Raw genomic sequence first — 21,318 nt, 5'->3', positions numbered from 1 at the left:
GCAATGCTCTCTTCATAACTTTGAACTACTCAAGGCTGTTCTCAGTCTCTGGGCTGGTTTTCTGCAACAGAGCCTTCTTCTGTCCCTCTGCCTTTCTCATGGTAACTTCCCAGAGGGCTGTCTCAGAGCTCTCCCGTCTGTCTGTCTGACTTTACTGGCGTTCTGTGGTTTTCCTACAGTATACTACTGATTTTTGTTCTAGTAAATTTTTAAACCACCCTTTCCATCCGAAGACTTATATGTGCTTTCAGTTTGGAGTGGTTCTTGGATATTATTATCATCAGATAATGATTGCCTACTGTAATCCTTATCTCTGTTTTGGGAATTTCAAATGACACTGATGTTTAGCCATTTCAGAAGAGTCTGGGAATGTCTTCTCCTCTGTTTTTTCCCCTTGCTGCAACCCCACACTTTCTTAAGGCTGTTTGTGGGATGTCTCATTCTGCCTTCTGGGCTCACTCTTGGCTTGTTCAACAGAGTGTGTTTTCAAGTGGGCGCCTCAGGAGCTCCCGTTCTGATTTATATCTTTGAAAGTCACTGCTGGTCCTATTTCACCAAGGCCACTTTGACCTAATGCTTCTTTGTGCCCCAATTCCTTGTCTTTTAAAACAGGTGTGTCGGGATTGGGGATTTAGCTCAGTGGTAGAGTGTTTGCCTAGCAAGCTCAAGGCCCTGGGTTCGGTCCCCAGCTCCGAAAAAAAGAAAAAACAAAACAAAACAGGTGTGTCTTTAGTAAGTGAAAAACAATAAAAAGCAAAGGACTGAGATTTAACGCTGTGGTCTAGCACTTGCTTTAGAGTTGTTTTCTCCTCTGAAGATTTTAGAAATGCCCCTATTTTGACTTCCTTTGGAGCAAGTGCCATGATTGGACAACACCCAGTCACTACTGTCTCCTGGCCCTGCTGTATTTCTAGTCTGCAGGGAGGTGAGTCCCTAAGCCCCTGTCTACTCCCAACCTGACTTAACTGGTCTGCTGTCACCATATGACTACGCTGTGCCATGTTCAACTAGAAATCCATTACAAAGAGTTGCTAGGGATGCTGTGGGTTCTGTGACTGTTGTCACTATGGGTGGGCTTGGGCATGAGGATGTCTCCATGGTCTCATTCTTTCCAGAAGACAGCTTCTAGTGAAGAGCAAACATCTGTGGCCTAGGTGTCTCCTTTCAGACATGGGGACCTCCAGCAGAGATTGTACAGCAGGCCTAGGTGTCCCATAGAACACGGGTAGAGTAGTCATTGACTTCTGCAGAAGCCCCTACCAGCCTCATGTGGAAGCTTTAAGTTGAGCTCACTTTCTGCCTATTGTTCAGACTCAGAGAGTCCAGAGGGCTTAGCCCTTGTGTTTATGTTCCTGTGGGGTTTGCTGTTATTGCTTTTTCTCTTGATTTATCTGCCACTCTTGTGTGTTAGTATGAGAGTGACAGGCTATGCCAAAATACCAAAGTTCTCTTTCCCTATCAGTAGGCCCTCTGCCCTTCTTCCTGTCAGTACAAGGGACTGAACAGAGGGGCTCACATATTCCAAGACAAGTGCTGTACCATTGAGCTACATCCCCAGCCATTAAAAAAAATAATTTCTCTTGATAAATTTGTCACAGTAAACTTAAACTTACAATCTTTGAAAAACATTTATTTGTCTATTTATGTATCGATTGCTTGATTGTGTGCTTCTGCATGAGTGTATGCACACCACATGCCTGTAGGTATCCAAGGAGGTCAGATTGTGTCAGATGCCCTGGAGCTGAAGTAACATGTGATTGTAAGCCACCATAAGGGTCCTGGGAACTGAACCTGGGTCCTCTGCAGGAGCAGTGTCTATTCTTTACAACGAGCCATCTTTCCAATCCCCTACACTGACAACTTTAGGCTTCAGCCTCCCAAATACTAAAAGCACAATTTCTAACAATTACAGACCATTTAGTTATAAAACAACCCTTTTGAATTTGTTGTTTTGTTTAATTATTTATCCTTTTCAATTACAAATAACTGTAAATCCATCAAACAGCATGTACAATCCTAACCACACCCTAGGATAGATTTCCCAGAATAGAGGGATCAGGGTCAAAAGTCTAAGTGAGGCTTCTGTGAAATGTTAATGTTATTAGCTTTTACCATAATTATTAGTTTGTCCCCACCCACCTGTTGTGAATGTGGTGCAGGTGTGGAACTGGTGAGAGGGCTGTGGTCACAGGTGTGAGCGTGGATATAGGTTTGGAGTTATAGATACAAATGTGGAGATGGGGTGTGCATGTGAATATTAGAAACAGGAGTGTGGGTAGAACAGGAGTGTTGCTGGGGATTGGAGCCTGTAAGGTGAGATGACAGCCCATGTCGCACCAGTGATCAGGAATTCAGGAGGGATGACACAGAGGGTGCCTCCTCTCCTTCCTCCCTCTCGTCATCTGGCCCTTCTTCCATTCTCCCATCCTTTCTTCTTTTCTGTCCTCCATCCACCTACCTCTCTCTTTTTCTCCCTTTTCTTCTTTCAATGTCTTGCTATATAGACTAGGTTGGCCTTGGACTCTCAATTCTCCCGCCTCAGCATCCTGAGTGCTGGTTAGACATCTAAGACTAGAACAAGCTATGATCATGATAAAACACTGGGTGATACAGAAAAGCATAAAGAAAATTAAAAACAGTATTCTTAAATTTCTTTTGAGAGATATGCCCACTGTCAATGACATGATGATACATGCTTATTTCACATTAATGTGATAAATACAATACTGAATGAATTGGGTTTTTTGTTTTCTCTTCCCCTTCAATACTTGGCCATTGTCTAATCACTAAAAATTCTCTGCAAACCAATCTCCTGTGTTTATTATTTGTCCACATTTCAATGGCTGTCTTTTAATTTAACCAATTATACCCCTGTGTAAGTCACATCCAGTCTTAAGATCGAAAAATAGTCCAGTGATTATTTGAGGTCCTGTAGTTACCCACCCTCACTCCCCTGTCCATGCCCTAGGTCAGACCAAACTAATGTCTATACGATTGAGTATGAGAAAGGACCTGATTGGGGGAGCCTTCATCTTTTTATTGGCTGACAGGAGACAAGTTGAATACACAGACAGGGTGATCATGCAAGCTCCAAAAGCCACATCTTGGCAATGTTCTCTCAGAGAAAAGGGTGCTCAGGAAAGGGTTTCCAGAAAATACAGAGTTTCTGTGTGTATGGGTCTGGAGAAAGGAGGTCAGGAGAAGGCAGGACAAACATGGAGACTCAGTGAATTAGCTCCATTAGAGGCAGGGGTGCCCATCAGGAGGGTGGGAACATGAGTGACCAGAAAGCATCTGGTCTACAGATGAGTAGCCAGCTTCCCAGGGTGCATTTGCTGATTACAGGCTACAAGGAAGAAGGAACTTTGTGGATTCTATGGAGCTCTGAGGTCAAATCAACCCTTTCTCCCTTGAGTTGTTTTCGTCAGAGTGTTTTGTTTGTTTGTTTGTTTGTTTGGTTGGTTGGTTGGTTTGGTTTGGGTTGGGTTTTTTTTTTTTTTGGTCATACTAATGAGAAAGTAATTATGACTTGGGGTGATGAACAACGTCAGAGAAGCTATGAAAGCCAGGGGTAGGAGGTCACCTATGTCATGAGAACAAAGGACAATGGAAAAGAAAGTGATATGGGAAGATTAGAATTCTGCCCAAGATGTGACATTGGGCCTGGTTAGCAATCCTGAGGTCTGGTTAATTCCACAAGTCTAGACTTCATAAGAGCAGCCCAGGCTGCAGACATGTGGCTTTCAAAGTCTTGCCTTGCAGTGGCTAAGAAGAAAGAATGAGGAGACTGAGGTCAGCCCTTAGGGACCTCAGGGACTCGTGGGAATATCAGGATGATATCTGTGGCACTTGATTGGAGAGCACACACTGGATGCAGAGCGGGACCCAGAACTGATAGAGATCTCAACAGACCAGAGAACGCAATGGAGACAGGTGTAGGCTGGAAAAAGGATGAAGAGGAAGATGGAGATGTGAGGGTACAAAGCCCCAGAGTGGAACCCCACACCCCACCAAAGCCCTCCATGTCTCAGCAATGCAGCAAGAGATCAGCTTGCATGGGTCGAGGTGGGGGTCTGAGAACACCTGTGCTGCTCAGGCCCAGGGACTCCAGGCAGCTGGTTCAATGACATCATCTAAGCCCTTTAAGCCTCGACAGGAACCCACACAGATTGCAGCAATGTTGACACCATTGTGTGGGTCCCTCATCAGTCTCAGGGTTAGAGTAGCTCTCCTCCTTTGAGAGCACGCATGCCTATCGGAGCAAAGTCTGGAACCAGAGGGAACTGCACTCAATGCAGTAAAGCCAGCTGGCATTTGACAGCAGGTGCCACCCTGGGGTGGGTGGCAGATGGAAGGCAGAGCCCAGGTGTCCCATTGTGCCTTCCTGATGGAGGCCTCAGACATGGATACAAAGGAATTCAAATTAGTAGTAGAGGAAAAAATCACTGGGGACTAGCAGGTGCCCAGTGTTCCAGTGAGCAGCCCAGTGTCACTCGGAGGCTCCTCAGGGCAAAGGAGCCATGCATTGGCCGCTTTTGCATTCCAGTGAATGGTCTCAGTATTACACACCACAGCCAAGAATGGATGTAAGCTGTAAATCAAAAGCATAAAATATATGAATGGAGAGAAAATGCATTCTGGCTGTAAGAAGAGACATCTGTTGGGCTCCATATAATATAATTAACAACTGGAACCAAGTGGAAGCAGAGGATTGCCCTGAGCCCCCTGGGAAGAAGCCTGTTTATTGTGATGACCTCATGAGGCTCAGGATGAAATTGACAGGGTCATTTGAGACCACCAGGAGGGAAATGCTTATGCTGGGAGAAGGGATGCTCCCTGTTAAAAAATGTGTGCATACCACTCAGAATCAAGGAGGGGCTGGACCAGTTTGTATAGTGATATCATTCTGTTCCCTGACACTTTTAGTGATGGATCATTAATGGCTCTGTTGCCTCTTCCTTTCCAGGAAAATACACCTTAGATGCCCATGCTCACTGGTCCACTCCCCAAAGACCCTCCAGTCTGTGACAAATTATTATGAGTTCTCTCCTTCTGTTAAATCAGACAACTTGTGACACTGAGAGACAGGAGTAACTTTCAGCTGCTTTTTCTTTTTGTTGAGATGAAGAAACATCTTGAGAAGTTGTGATAGTGGCAAAGGTCCTCACTAATTATGCAGGTTGCACAAGCTATGCCTAGGTCCCAGCCCTGGGCACACCATGACTCAGTGCATTGTTCTTGGAGGTGACAGATTCAGATGGCTTTCTTAAGGAAGCACATTGGTTGTCTCTTTGACTGAAAATTAACTTAGAATCATGGACCTGGACTACACACTTAATGCTAGGAAGTCCATGTGGGGTTCGAGGCAATTCAGAGCAAAAGGCTTTGACCATTAGCTTTGTGGCAGTGAGCTCCTGGGAAATGAATCAAACATGCAAACGAGTTTAATTAATATTTTTTTCAGTGTGTCTTGGATAAATGTACCTAACTGTAGGAGGGAGAGTTCAGAGTGAAATGTCTTCCAATCTCTGACTTCTTCCAACCCTCATCAAGCATCCAGATGACAACACTGGACAAGCCAAGTGCCAGGGTTTTGGGGGTTGTTCCTGACTGCTCGTCTTGTGATGGCTTGAGCTTCTTTTGCTGAGCTCCAACAGACATATAGTCCTTTCTTCTCAGGAGTTTGAGGCAGGGTGTCCTTGAATGCTGACACAAAAAATTAAGCTAATATTCAAGTATAGAAAACTCATACAATTCACAGCATTGCTAAACCTGTAGCCTGCAGTAACTGTAGCACGTGTGTAGTAGCAGATGCCATAGTTAGCTGACCACACTGAATATCCGGCTGTACCACAACAGCATAGCCCCTTGAAGGTCTGCAGTGCCTGCATAGCCCTTGCACCAACACAATTCTTCCATGCCTATGGCTTCAAGCAGCTCCTATCCATTACCTTGGTTAGCTAACTTGCTCCTTTGGCTTCAACAGCTTTCCCCCACCCTGCCATCTCAAAGATCTTCACTTCCCAAGCTCTGGTGTGTACCTCCTGGTAACAGACCATATGTGAGTCTGACGGCCCAGAAGACTCTGCATTCCTGTGTACCACACTGTGTCTCTTTCTCTGAACACATCTTTATTCTTGGTAGTAGTCTCCCGTAAAGCCCCAATCCTCCTACTTCTACTTCTGTGGTATCTATACATGCTTGGAAGTTACTCTCTAAGTAGGTGATTCATCTCCAGTGTGGCATCTTCACTTTCTTTCATGCTTTGCTCCTCTGAGTGAGTGGGATCACCTACATTTATCCTCCGACTTAGGAGTCATAGAATCATCCTTGGTTTCTATCCCTCAGTGATTGAACATGTTCACCCCCCCCATTCCCCCACATTCTGTGAAAGTTCCTTCCCAAACTACATCTGCCAAAGGCCCCGGGGTCTGCCAGGCTATTACCCTATGGCTCCCAATAGCCCTGTGTCTGCCAGGCCACTGACCCACTTTCTTGCTCTTCCCTTTTCACCTACTCACCTTCTAAAAGTTCAACCTCTCCTTCCTCAACAGCTGTCTGGGGTCTAGATGACATGAAATTCTGGCACAAAATATGAATCTGTTTTCTGCTGCTATAATAGTGTCTGGTAGTAGGTCCTAGATGGTTCAACAATGGGTAGTTATTGCTCTAATAGAATGCCTGAGGCAAGGTGAGTCAAAGAGGATGGATAGCTATTTGGCTCATGGTTCTGGAAGCTCAGAAACCCAAGAGCATGGCATTAGTATGTGAAGAGCTTCATGAAGATACATCTACCCCAGGAGCCTCACCCTATTTTCATAGCATTTTCGTCCTTTTTGGGAGCCAACCTAACTAAGCATCCCTCCTAGCAAGGTCAGTATTCTTTCTCAAAGACCTAGACCCTTAGCATAGCACTTGTCCTCAGATCACACCTCCCAATGTTGCCCCACTGGACTGGGATTTGAAACACGTAGGACATGAACATTGAGATGCACAGTCAAATAGATGCACACATCATAGCATTTTCTTTTGAAATCCTGCAATGACACCTTACAAGCAGGAGCCTGTAATTAACTCTTCTCTGTGTCCCGCTGTCCCTCCAAGGCACCAGCTCTTGGTTCTTCTTCAGCCTCCTTTCTTGCCACATGCTGCTACCACAGAATAGCTCCTATTTTTTTCCATAGCCATACTGCCTTCCACACTGTCTCCCAGATTTGTGCTGTCTGGACCATACACCCTATCACCCAATGAACTCCAAGTGGTCATGTTATATCTTGATGGCACCCCAATGCCATAGCCCCCCTAAGATTATATATTGTCCAGTGCATGTCTTAGGCCTCCATCTCCTGCATTGAATCATGCATGTCTCTTCTGTTCCTTGTTTCCTCGGGAATAAATAGTGCTTTATCCATCCAAGAGAACAAGGTGCACATCAAGTCTTGCCATGTAGGAAGCATCAGTAGATATCCATTGTAGGAGGTAGTGGAGGCTCTGTGTCTTTCAATATGGATCCTCTATGTGCTTTGCTTATTCTTGGATGTCTCTCACCCCCTATTCTAGTCTTCTCTCCTCAGATCCACATCAGTTTGGCAACTACTTTCTCTGAATTTTCATTACTAAAATTATAAGTTATACCTGGGTCTCAGCCCTGAAGTATCCCTTTCAAAGACCTATTTACCCAGGCAACGGCACCACCATCTCTTCCCAGGACAAGTACCAATCATCCCCAGAGGCCTTTCTTCTATTTTTCTCTCTTGACTTTCCAACGAATGGCAAGCTCTGAAAGAACTGTTGCTATGAGGTCCTCCAGGTGCTTAAAAGGAATGAGCTATGTGTTGTGCTTCCTCTCAGCCATCAGTGAAGAGCAAAATTACCCATCTGAAGCAGTTGCCAAGAAGGAGAAAACAGACAGGAAAGATCTTTATGATAGATACTCGGAATACAGTAAAGTAAGGATTGAAAGAGATGGGGACAACATGGTAAACACTCTTAACTGTCCTGAAAATGTTCATCCTCTTTCTTTTTTGTTCTAATCAATTAATCTGACTGGAAGGAAATCATATCCAGCAAAAACAAAACAAATGGAGAAGTAGGATGAAAGCCAGACCTGTCTTCTCTGGCACTTGTCCTGAAGGGTGGTCTTGAGATACAGTTCTGGTGGATGAGATGGATAGAGGGTTGTGAGGGGCACTGACTCATTCATTTAGCTTCTGCGACGTGAACAGGAGGCTTAAGTAGCCTGTGATTGCCATAAATATCCAACAGAATGGAGGTTCTAACAAGGGTGACGGAGAGGGGAAGATCTGAAGTGCCAGCACCGAGCACCCCCTTAACCCAGCTTCTGTCTTTGCTGCTTTATAAGGAGAACTTGACCTGGCAATCTCATACAGCCCCTTTCTGCCATAGGCCTCATCATATCCTGATGTACTGGGAATGGTGCTGCAGACCTAGACTTCCATTATTCTGTTCTCCAAGCAGGAAGCACACTACCATGCAGCACACCAGTGCTGTGAAACCCCTGCCTCGTCTGCTGCTCCACATTAACTACCCATAACAGTCTCTGGCTCATTGCACTAAGTCCTATGGAGTCCATTTGCTCTCATTTGAGTGACGTCATTAGCATGTGGGATTGGAAGCTCTTTAAGCTCTGATCAGAGGCCAGCAATTGAACATGCTCTCCAGCTCCCTGAACAAAGGTACAAAGGGACAGTGAAAATTTTGGCCCCTTTACATAATCTCCTTCTCCACCATTTTTTTTTCATTCTGAAGATCTAAAGCTCATATTTACTGTCTCAGAGAAGGAATATGGACTGTCTCAACAGATAGAGTGTGCTGATGTTTATTGGTGCTATCTGGTCCAGGGCATGACATGAATCCTTCATAAATGCTGGCTATGAACAGCAGTTCTTATCTTCCTGTGGTCCATTTTCTGGGAAGTATTTAGGTCTTTCTGAGTTTGTGTTTCTATAACCCCTGGTTTATAGACATGCATGAAGGAAGCATATATTTTAAGGAATGCTGATAGAAGCACATTGCCTACCCACTGGATGGAAAGCCCCACATCAAGAGTGTTCTAAAACATAGGACACAATGAGTTTGACTAAGAAGAAACCTACATTTGAAAATGCTGAGTACCAGTAAATGGAAAATGGTGGGATCAGAGATGGACTCAACTCATGCTCTGGTCTTTGTCCAATCTCCAGTATTTACAAATTGTTAAGGAATGACATTGACCAAGGTCTTTCAATTGAAGAAGTTGACATGAAATTCTCCATTTTTGTTTTATCTGTCTGTAAGATCATGATGGGGGTGGTTTCCCTCTTGGTGACCTCAATAATTTTTAATAGTACAGAGAATCAAATTTTGTTTTCCCAATGGTATCAATTCGTTATTTGGTTTTAGTCGTCTCGGTGCATACGATACAAAAGTAGGCACAGAATCCACACACGCCATTGTTCTCCTCATTTCTACCAAGTGATATGAGTGCCTCTCAGCCAAAAGAAATGCTGCTAATGGAATTCGGGGCGGGGGTGGGTTGAGGAATGAGGCCACCTGACAGAGCAGCCTTCCCTGGCCTGTGGGCACCATGGAGACTCACACGGCCATCTTGAGCCCACATTGCATCCCCGCTGCCGGCACCAGTTAGAACAGCTCATTCCTGTCTCCCAATGAGTTCTGACTGAACGCCATCAACCATATGACAGGGTCTAACAAATATCAGCACTCTGCCAGGTTCAATAAACACCCTTTTCAGGGTAATGGTCTTTAATGAGGACACCAGCCATCAGCTAGGTTGGGAACACACTGTAATTATTACTGGGCAAAGATGTCTGCAAGGAGACCTGTAAGAATAAGGATCAGGACAATGCAGGGGGGAGGGAAGCTCATAAAGAAAAACTACCCAAGCTCTAAACTTTGTGCTGGCAGTAGGAAAAAAAATAATAACTCAAGTTTTAGGGATCATTTCCAAAACAATGTCAAGAATTTATCTAGGGATCTAGGGGTTAAATAGTCACTCATGTAATCTGTGCCAAATTTTATACATTTATAATTAAGTCAATGAGAGAATTGGTAACTTGCTTGATGGAGCACTTGGCTAAATTGGATCTATTACATGGAGCGAGGAGCACCTTCCATCAAAATAATCCTTTAGGGTCTGCCGGGAATGTCATGGATGTTTCCATCATAGCAGCTGAGACAGCCTTTGCCCCCAAGGAGCTCAATATATTATGGCTGTGTTTGTGTATGGCTCATCTTCCCAATTAAAAGACCGAAAGGTTAGACATCACCTTAGACACAGCCCATGAGCATGGAGAAGGGGGGCTGCTTCACGTTGGGATGGGGAGGTAGACATGGCTCATTGGAGGAGATGTATTGTATTGCATTTATTCCAGGAAGACTAATTTGTTGATTGCATGCACTGTTCAGGTGCTGAAGTGGCCCCGGGGAGGCAGGAGTGACTGAGACCCAACCCTGTCCACTTGATGACAAAGTCAAGTGTGGGAGACTTAATAGGTCTAGAGGACAGGGAAGATTTTGACAGGTAAGAGAAGGCAAGGGAAGAGCGCTCTATAAATTGACACAGCACAAGTGACTGAGATGGTGATTTGCACAGAGGAAACAATCAATATGGAGGAAGGGCTCAGTTGTCACTGAATACCTAGTGTGTGTCCCAAACAAAGTGACCAAGGCTTTGCAAATTTTATACTAAGAAGAGCTCGCAGCAACTAGAAAGTATTTTATTTTATTTTATTTTATTTTATTTTAATGGATGCAGAGATAATAGCTGGGGAAACTTAATAAATCTCCTAGATGCATGTGTTAGGTAAGGAGCAGTACAGAATCCACCTCCAAGTCTTTCTGGTAGAGATTCTACATGGGTCCTTGCTGGCTCTCCAATCTGCCTACAATATGGGTTATATACAGATAGGAAGGACAATCAATTGGGAGCCATTAAAAGCAGGACTAAATAAGGCCACCAATACCTGAAAACAATCTACTTAGATAAGTGACATGCTTGGTAGAAAGAATGGTCAGGCAGCATGTCCTGTCAATGGTGTAAGGTTGGAGAATGGAATCAGGAAGGTTGGGGAGGTCAGCTGGGAAGGTGGATGCTGAGTGTTTCTGTTGGTCCTAAGTGGTCACTAGAATGGCTAGGGAAGCGAGATGTAATGCCTGGGGATTCAGGCATGGCAAGGAGACTAAGGAAGGCATCTCCTGTAGGAAGGAGCTGGCTCTCTTCCAGGGTCCTATCAGCAAACTGTTTAAGTCAATTGGTGCCCCAGGGAGACAAGTACTCTCTTTCCCCACTTGCCTTCAGATAGGTTAATAGGCTGTTTTCAATCCTAGCCCAAATATGTAGACAACAGTAAATGAAAACTAGAAAACAAAAACTGGTTTCAAGAGTGTATAGCATGACACCGACACAGGAGGAAGGGGAAAGCCTGGGTAACTGTTGAAATGACGAGTAACACTTACTATGAAATTTTCCAAGGAGGGCCCCCTGGGGACCTGTGGTCAGCATGGCTTTGCAAATGGACAATGAATTTTAGAAAGACACATGACTACCCTAGGTGAAGCAGATGGCCCAGACTTCTTCTGTTTCTGGAACTGTGATCCTCAAATCAAACAACTACTTCTGAATCTGACATCCCTCAGATGGCAATAGTTTTCTGGGTCTCCTTCAGGAACAGTGTTAACTCAAGAGAAGATTGCATGTCTACTACTACTCAAAGATAGCTGTAATTACAAAATTAAACCTACTACAGACAAATATACTCCAAGCTCAAACAGAATGCACACACAAACTCTTCTTTGTTATCAAGTAAGCAGCAGAGATCTAACAGCTAAATAAATAAATCCTGGTTTTAGACTGCACAACTCGGCCTTGCAAGATTTGCTCCCCAACTCCACCTCTTTTCCACCCAGAAACTGGCCCTAATGCAATGCTTAGGGCATGGGTTGACTAGTTTTATCTTGGTATTTTTAAAAATGGAGATATTTTAAATCAGGGCACACATTAGCAGCAAAGTCTTATGGAGATAGCTAAGCACAATGGTGTATACTGGCAATCCCAGCACTTAGGAGGCTAAGGCTAGAAGATTGCCAGTTCCAGGGTAGTCTGGGCTACATAGTGATATCTTGTGTTCAATAAATAAATAAACATCATTAATACATAAACAATAAGAGTAGGCAGTGATTTGAATAGTATTTGTGAAAGAGGTGTATACTTATATAGAAAGTAGTTACAAGCTACAACATGTACAACATGTGTTTCTACTAAATCAACTAAGGACATGCCGGGCAAAGGCATTAAGGAATCTCCCCTTATCCACATGACAACTGAACAGTGAAATTAGAATATTTCATGGGAATATAGATTATTTTTTTCTGAAAGAGGCACTTTGACTTTTAAGGGAATCTTAGGCTGGCCGTTCATGAAGTACTTGGTTCCCCTAAACTCATCAATGACAAAAAGGGACTTTACAGCTTATCCACACCTCAGGAACTGTTTGTAATGGGTAATATATTTGTTTCTCTCCTTTTATTTTAGATAAAATCACTGCAGGTTATTTTCATTGTAGTAACACTGAGAAATTAATTTTCTTTCAGTCTTCCAGAAGAAGTACCTTCTTAGTTCTCATAATCATTTACAATTACATATTTATTATTATTACTATTATTATTATTATTGTACATTATAAGTTCCTGTCCCCAAAAATGAATTGATTGATGTAACAGTAATCCTAAATACATTGTTCAGCTCTAAGCTGCTATGTATTGTCAGATAGTAAAGGGATTTTTTAATAATTTAAGAGAAAAAAGTTATTTAATTATCAAGAATTTTGAAAGAGACAATATATTCACTTCCACACATGTATCATGGAGAGCCATTCTTTTTAAAGCAGACAGACAGTCAACCCTAAACATCCAGGAACAATTAAAAAGTGGTGGTTTTGTAAATTACTCCCAGAAGTTTCAGAAATCTTTCATTTTAGTCATTGTGGTCCAGTGAACCATAAAGCCATTATGAAGGAACCAGAATACTAGGGAGAAAATTGAAACACAGCAGTAATTAACAGTAGGAATATGTCAAAATAAAAATGAATCGGGAAGAGGATGGCCATCGCGTGTTCAGCATAGGAGAGGAGCATTTACATATCCTCAAAACCAGGTGGAAGAGTCGTAGACACTCAGCATGCACATAGGTTTAGCCTGTCATCTGCGGGCTTGACAGGGAGAGCTAGGTAGTGGTTTTTTTTTTTTTTTTTTTTTAATGTGTAGGAAATTATCTTCAAAGGCTTGCTTTCCACTTAAACAAAACTAGTCCATTTTTTTCTAAAATACTTTAATTAGCATTAATGCACATTTCTATTTGTTTTAGGATTGAGTTAACAACCTCCAGTTTAGATCTCTACTTCTTACTTCTGTATGCTTAATGCAATGAAGAATAATTGAGAAAACCCCAGAAAAGGAGCCCCCATTGCAAACACAGATTTCCCCGTGGGTTGCCAAGTACTTTACAGCAAATGTTAAAGATTTATTGCACATGAACATCAAACATGGTTTTACTACAATTCTCATTTGGATCAAATTGACACATTTTACACTCATTTTAGCCTAATGAGATTCTTTCTCTCCACATTATATTCCAAGTGACCCTGTACATGAAGTCTATGGCATGGAGCAAACCCGTTGATATAACAAAGTCCTACTCTTACTGCTTTCTTAATTTACAAAAGAGAAAAGGACACAGTTAAGCAAAATCATCAATCTTCAACAAATGAACATTTTAATCCACACTCAACAGAGGATTCAGATGCGGTATACACAGGTTCTGTTATATATGAGGTCTAAATGAAGCGTTGGCAGCTAAATTCGCCTCTGCTAAGATTATAATCTGAATATTCAATGATTCAGGCGTATTTCATAATTCAAATTGAGGGACTTAGTAACGACAAAGCTACAATGTGAACAGGCGTAGGAAATTAGATTTGGGGTTCGTTTTTAAGTCTTTGCTAACAGGCTGCCAGGATTCAATATTTACTTTTGTGCACAATTGCTTATTCTCAAAGTCAATCTTAGAAAATGTTCTCGCTGCTTAATCCTGACTATAGGGTGAGGTGATGGGGGGCTGTACACAACAGCTGCCAAGCCTTCCAAGAAGCGCAGGAGGTGACCTTGAAGTGAGGTGAGAGGAAACCAGAAAATGTTAATTAAAATTATTAGCGCTGTTTGAGGTGCTTATCTTGTTTACTGCTAAGGTGTTGCTCCCATCTGCACAATTAGGGGTAATTTTCCTTACTTTCAAGTCTGTAATTTTAAATATCACAAAGTTTTATCTTCTGGATGAAGTAATTCATTATTCGTCTGTACGCAACTGCTTGATGTTTTAATCAATATATGTGACTTCCACGACTGTTATAATTTATCTGGAAGTTTTATATATGTATGTTTGTAGTGGTGGATTGTGAGTGGCACATGAATTAAAATCTTTCTTAAAAAGAAAACCTTTTTGTCGAGATTTCAACATTGCTCTGGGTTTTTTGATGTGAGGACAGAAATCGTATTGATCTGCCCCCTCATATTTCTTTCTATGGAAGTCTTTGCAGGCCAGCAATAATAGCAAGAGAAACTTCACTGAAGTCCCTTCTATTTGGAAACAGAATACTCCTGTCACTTAATCCAAACAAAAACAAAGTATATTTTCACAAGCTGTCAAATAAAAGAAGAAATGAGTCTTTAATGCCCAAGTATTCTATTCTAAGCAGTCCATTCTGTTGACGAAAGAAGACCATATCACACTTTTAAGAACATGTCATATTAACCTTAACTATCAGAAGTCTAAAGGCTTAGCTATAATTGTGGAAACTTCAGATCAAATTTCCTATAAAACCGTCCCTTTTTAAAAAGTTTTCTCATTGGAAAACAGAAACAAGTCTAGGCTGGAAGAGCATTTTTTCTTGTTTATATAAATAGATTGTGGTTTTTTCCTTGTTATGCAACCTGATAAAAGCTGATTTTTTTTTGCAGAAAATTAGTGATTAAGTTAAGCCATCCCAGGATACATGATTTAAATTATAGCAAAGCAGTGTTCGGCATCAATATCAAAGTGCCCCTTCAATTTGTTTCTTGGTTTTAGCTCAGTGCTGACTGGCTGGAGGCCTGACTGCTTCCAAACCAAGACAAGAAATATGAGGCAGCAACTATACAGAGTATGACCTGTGTCCCTGAGACCATCATTTACTTCTATTTGCCTGACACCAAAATGAAGAAAATGGAATATTCTAGAAACATGTTAGGGCTTAACTTTCCCCAGTTCTTTAGGGAATGCTGAAAGAAGACTTCTGGAGGATAAATTAGATCAGTGTGGAGTTCATTACAGCTGTTCCCTAAGGATACCAAACCTCCTCTTGAGAGTTGACAACCTCCCAGAGAATGTCCTCAACTGCCCAAGATTAAGACCCTACTCAAATACTGCTTTCTCTCACATTCAGTAATTGGGAGGCTCTGCAACCCCCACATGCGGAACCCTTTAAAGTCTCTAATGAGGAAATGACAGGGGCCTAATACAGGATGCTTGAGAGATCCACTCACCCACTGACCCAACAAGAGACAGGGCTGCTCTGCTTGGGCACAAAGCACCCTCAGGTGGCCTTGCTTGTCCCCTTGAAGGTGCTAGTCTCCACTTGCTGCCAAAATCAACCAGGATGGCTCCTTAGCCGAACCCCATCTTCTGTCTTTCAAATGTCCCTCAGACCTTACCATGCCAATTTAAAATCTCTCCTCCGCTTTCTCTGTGCCCTCGGTGAATGAAAATACTTTCGTGGGCCTCTTGCCTTGATTCTCTTCACATTCTTAACCCACCATATAGCCTCTTCTAGCCATTCACACAGCTTATACCACTGCCCCCTATATCTGTTCCACAAGACATACCCTGTTCATCTATCTACATAGGGGCCTCCCCAACTGTCTGGCACCACACCCTTCTAATGTGCTTAGTTTCTTGGTCACCCAGTTTTCATGCTTAAGGGAGCCAGAGTCATCCTGTTTCTTTCATTAGTCTCTAGGCTTCCCCCTGGAAAAGCCCGGAATCTCACTCTCTTCTCTATGCCTAACACTAGAAAGGGACATCTGATTTTCTAGAATCTACATGAGCACTCTTCATGTTTGGGGTGTGTGTTGCAGCATGTGCCAGCTAAGGAGATGGGAATCTGGGCAACAACTCTTCTTTCTCAGGCCAATCTATTTCCCTTCTAACAAGGCCCTGCCCCTCATTTGACCAATGGATCTTGTGATGGAGTATGGCTCTCACATCTTCTCAGAAGCCTCTGAAACAGCTAAGTGCCTTATGTAGACACACCGCTTGTGACTTTGCTCAGCTATGGCATTGTAGATTGGTTGCCCTGGTCACTATACAGGGAATAGGTGTGCTCCACACAGTATCATTCTAGGGCAAGACACAGGGATTCTACAAAGACACAGAGCCCTCCTACTGTATACAGAATAGAAAAGGATCATTCTGACAGACCGTGGGGAAAGGGCCTCTGACCCTTTGCACCGAGTGGGGACAGTATGGCCTTCCTACATTTACTTAGTGCCCTGACACCAGGCTTTCCTTGATTCCATGTGCTGATGCCCATCAACCACGGAGGTCTTTCTCACACCATGTCTTTCCGTGAACCTGTCTGTGGACCATTTCTCCTTATTTAGAGATGCCCCTTTGTGACAAAGGTGACCACGAATCTCTTTCAGCTCTGCACATTCTCACCAACCCTTTTCACCGTGAGAGAGGCCCTTCTATATCCCCCATTCAGTAACAGCTGTTGGCCACTCGATGGTTCACATCTCTAGGGCCCTTCCTGCTCCTGCTCTCAACCCTTTCCCAGCACCAAATACCACTCTTGGAACAATATTGAAGGAACAATTGTGAAGAAACAGCCAGGAAAATTACTCACTATATTTCAAAAACAAATGGACACTTTAGTTTCAGGTTGGAGAGTTCTGAGGATTCTAGCTGCCATGACCAATAAAAAAGAATCCCAAGAAATCTGGGACTTGGAAAAAATGAGTCCCCTCAAGAACTTGGAGGCAGGATTCCCGTCTCACAGATCAGTAGCCAAGCTGAGAGAGATGTATGGGCTTCTTCACTCCGGACACCATGCTGTGCCTCAAAGCCATAGTTTTGTGACTTTCTCTTAGCTCACTGCAAATACTATGTTGTCAATGCAAGAACTCTCAGCTGTTACCTAAAGAAATATTTTTAGGGAGAAACAAAGATCACTTTGATCGGGGCAGTTTCTCTTTCTGCTTTTTAAGCCTTCTTTGGATTGACCACTCATCACTGAGATGGCAAGGAATCCTAGGTATCTTACAACCAAGTTTATTATCTTATGGGTTCACTGTTAATGGTCCCAGGGGAAGCCAGAAAGATTGGGGAATGGCTGTGGATGGAGGAGGGTGAAGGGAAGTCTTAGAGACAATGATGACCCAGGCCTTAAACCACTAAAAACACTTGTGAGAAGGTGCACTTGGAGATCTTGTTCTCTCCCATCCCACTTTTCCCACTCCCATCTTCACAGCACTGTCAACTACAGTCTCAAGAGTCTCAGAAAACCAGAGGGAAAAAATTTTGATTTCTTACAAGAATGCTGGCTTCCTCAACTCCACAGTGATAAGCTCTGTCAGAGGGGAGTTCCGAGGGTGACTGCGTGTGGCTCCTCCATGGCGCCGTTGAGTGTGTGAAAGATGAAGCTCTTGGAAGGAGACAAAAGAAGAGAACTTGGCTTCCTCAGCTGGAGAGATTCTTGGCTGTGGTCAGGGGCAGCCTCCTTCCTCTCCAGATGGAGGGCAGGGTTGGGACTTACCCGAGACTGTAGGCTGAGGCACCCTGATTCCTGCCCTCAATCATATATAGTCTTTTCCTAAGAAGTTCTTTCCAACCTAGGACTTTAGACATCCATGTTCCATGGCATCCAGGAAGCATACCCAGTGTTGACTCTTTGCCTGTCAGGGGACTTTTCAGCCTGTGTGCTGGTCCACACTTTTAGATGGCGTGTCCAACCGACAATCCAACCCTCACAAACAGAAGTGCTGCCTTTACTTGTACAAACTTCTTCATCTCCTTCCCCTCTGGAAACTAGAGTAAGCTTTATTGTGCTGCTCAGGCCTGGATGCACCTTAGCCTTTCTTCATATCAATTCATAGTTCTTGAATTACTTGCTTACTCTAGCCTCTTACCATCAACCTGATGCTGGCCACCCATTTATGAGGCTTCAAAGGACCTTTAACACACCCTTTCCTTCCACAATAGCCCCTTGTCACTGGACTAGAACCAATTTGACCCAGTATACCTTACATTCTCTGAACTCTTGCCTCACCCTCTTTCTCCAGCCCTGTTCAGGCTGCAGGATCCAGTTCCTGCCCATCCCTGATCTAGGCTGCCTCACCATGGCTTACTATCTGCCAAGAGGCTGCCTTTCTGTCCTTCACATACATGTGCTTTTGCTTTAAGGGTCTGTTGATGTTTCTTGTGCTCAGCACTCTGCAGAGCTTGTCAGGACTTGTTCCTCCTTCTCACTCATGTCTAAGACAGGCAACATCTCCCAAGCAGGGTCCTCCAAGAATCCTAACTGAAATCACATTGCCTGGTCATTGGGCCTCTGTTTTCTCCTTCTTGTTCTTATTAATTAATATTCATTAATCATTGTCTACATAGTATGTTATAAATACATTTTTTAAAGGATATCGTGGACTTTGACCATATGTACTCCCTTGGCCACTCTTAATCCTCCTCCCCTCTGCTAGTCCCCTTTCCCCAAGACAACACTACTTCTATAGGCATGTCCTATAGGCATGGAATTTGTAGCACACAAAAGAAGAAATGGGATTACTAAAGGAGAAGAGACCTGAAGCAATGAGTAGAGAAAGATAGAGGGGAATCTAGTAAGGTGTAGGAAGGGGTTCAGCAAGAGGGGTAAAGGAGGGCAGCAACTAAACCAAATAAGCAAACATGTTAAAAACTTGCTGCAGCTCCCCAGTCACCAAGACACCACACCAACCCCAGTACTGTCAGGTGAACAGAAAAAGAAAATACAGTACATGTGCACAGTTGAGAGGGGCTCTGTCACAATGAAGAGTAGAGTCCTGTCCTTTACAATAACATCCATTAACCCCTCCCTCTCAATGGGGACATCATGTTAAGTGAAAGGAGCCAGGGACACACAGCAGCTCATGAGCTCCCTCATGTGTGGACTCTAGAGGGGCCTGTAGAGGGGCTGAGGACAGAATGGTTGTATTCATGGATGAGAAGGAAAGGCTCTGCCAATGGGACAGTGTCCCAGTTGGGAAGAGGTAAGCCCCATCTATTCAGGCCACTGTAGCTGTCAGCAATGTATTGTGAATGCCCAATAACCAGGAAAGAGGGTTTTCAATTTTCTTCAAGTTAAAAAAAAAAAGATAGAATATTTCATGATGGCGGATCTGCCAATCATCCTGATGTCCATAGTGTCATGCATCCACACATTGAATCATTTCCAGCCTGATGTGGTTGTTTGTGCCTATAATTGTAGCACTAGGAAGAGTGGGACAGGATTGAGTTTCAGGCCAACCTGGGCTACATAGTGAGTTCTTGGGCATCCTGGACAATGTATGAAAATGCTGTCTTAAAAAAAATTACAATTAAATTAAATCAGGCCAGGGATGTGGCTCATTTAGCAGGGTGGGTATCTTTTTTTTTAGCACACATGAAGTCTTGAGTTCCCCCTATCATTGCATATAGAAGAGATATAAACATTTGGAAGGTAGAGTTAAGGGATTTTAGGACCAGACTGAGATACATGAGATCTCTGTTTCAGAGAGAAAGGGAGCAAGGAGCGGGGGCATTATGAATGTATTTGAAAGAAAAGAAGAAAATATTGGTTATACTTCTAAAAATAAACAAAAGATAAAGCATCCCACCAAACTACATAAGCATGTTGATTATTAAAGGTCAATAAATCAACAGTGATGGGAACATCCCTACAGAAACCAGCTTACCTGAAGTTTGGAAGTGTGGCTACTGCTACACTGTCTGAGTTCTGTGAGAGAGTGTCTGGGTTTGATCTCCAGAAACAAAAGAACATCCAAAATAAATAAAATAGTATTAATCAAAGAAATCCATGGGTGTCTGTGAATTTACTAGAAGACAGGGCCCTGACTGTTTTACTGCTCAAACTCAGGACCAAGTGTCAGCCCGTCACTGTGCCTGAAATCATTAGCAAAAGTGGCAGGATGCACACTGAAGTGAGAATGCCCATTGCCACCGAACTGCACACTTGAAAATTGTGACAGCTTCCACAAGGCCTATACATATATGCATGCAATGACAACTAATCAAAAAGGGGGCCTCAGATTTAAAAAGGAGCGATGAGGGCTATAAGGGAGAGTTTCGAGAGAGGAAAGGGAAGAAGAAATGTTGTCATTTTAATCTCAAAAATAAAACCAAATAGCTAACAACCTTTATGACAGCTTAAACACTGTCCCATTCAAGGACAGTGGGACCAAATCTTATCATGAGAAGGAAGGTAGGCACAGGTCCTGCCCTAGCTGAGGACATTTTTGTATTGATAGCTCCTGGGAGAGGGAGACTCTGGTTATTTTGAATATAGACCCTGGTAGGTTTCCTATTCTCCAGTGGAAGGCCACACATCCAAGAATATATACAGGCAATACAAATCAGTCTTGTTGGATATAAAACAAAAGATGGATATAAAACAAAACTATGTCGGGTGGGCAGGGAAGCATGTGCTATGCCTGGAAGAGAAGCAAATGTGATGAAAAGATGTGGGAAATTTTCTCAAATAACTAACACAAAATTAAATTTTATTTTTAGCTTAGAATTTGGGTGGTGATAGTGCACACCTTTAATCTGGGCGTTCCAGAGACAAAGGCAAGCAGATCTCTGTGTTTGAGGATAGTCGAGAATGAGTTCCAGGACAGCCAGGGCTACAAAGAGAAACCCTGCCTTGAAACCCTCCCCCTCCCAAAAATGCTCAAATACCAAATGTTACATCATGGTCATGATGCTACGTTAAGTAAACTTTGTTCCGTGCATTTGATCACAGTCTCCCCTCCCCTAATAAGCTGATGCTGAAACCACAAAAGGAAGCAGCAAGGCAGCTGCCTCTGGGCTGGGACCTTCCTTGGGGGCAAAAATGAGTAATCACTAGGATGAGACTAGGTGTTCGACTCTGTACTCAGACTGCACGCACGCAGATCTTCACGCTTATGTTTTAGAGGTTTTCCGCACCATTGAAGGATTACACTGCTAGTTCCCAT

This window comes from Rattus norvegicus, chromosome 1, assembly GCF_036323735.1.
Source record: "Rattus norvegicus strain BN/NHsdMcwi chromosome 1, GRCr8, whole genome shotgun sequence".
NCBI classification, from domain to species: domain Eukaryota; kingdom Metazoa; phylum Chordata; class Mammalia; order Rodentia; family Muridae; genus Rattus; species Rattus norvegicus.
This window is presented reverse-complemented; position numbering follows the sequence as displayed.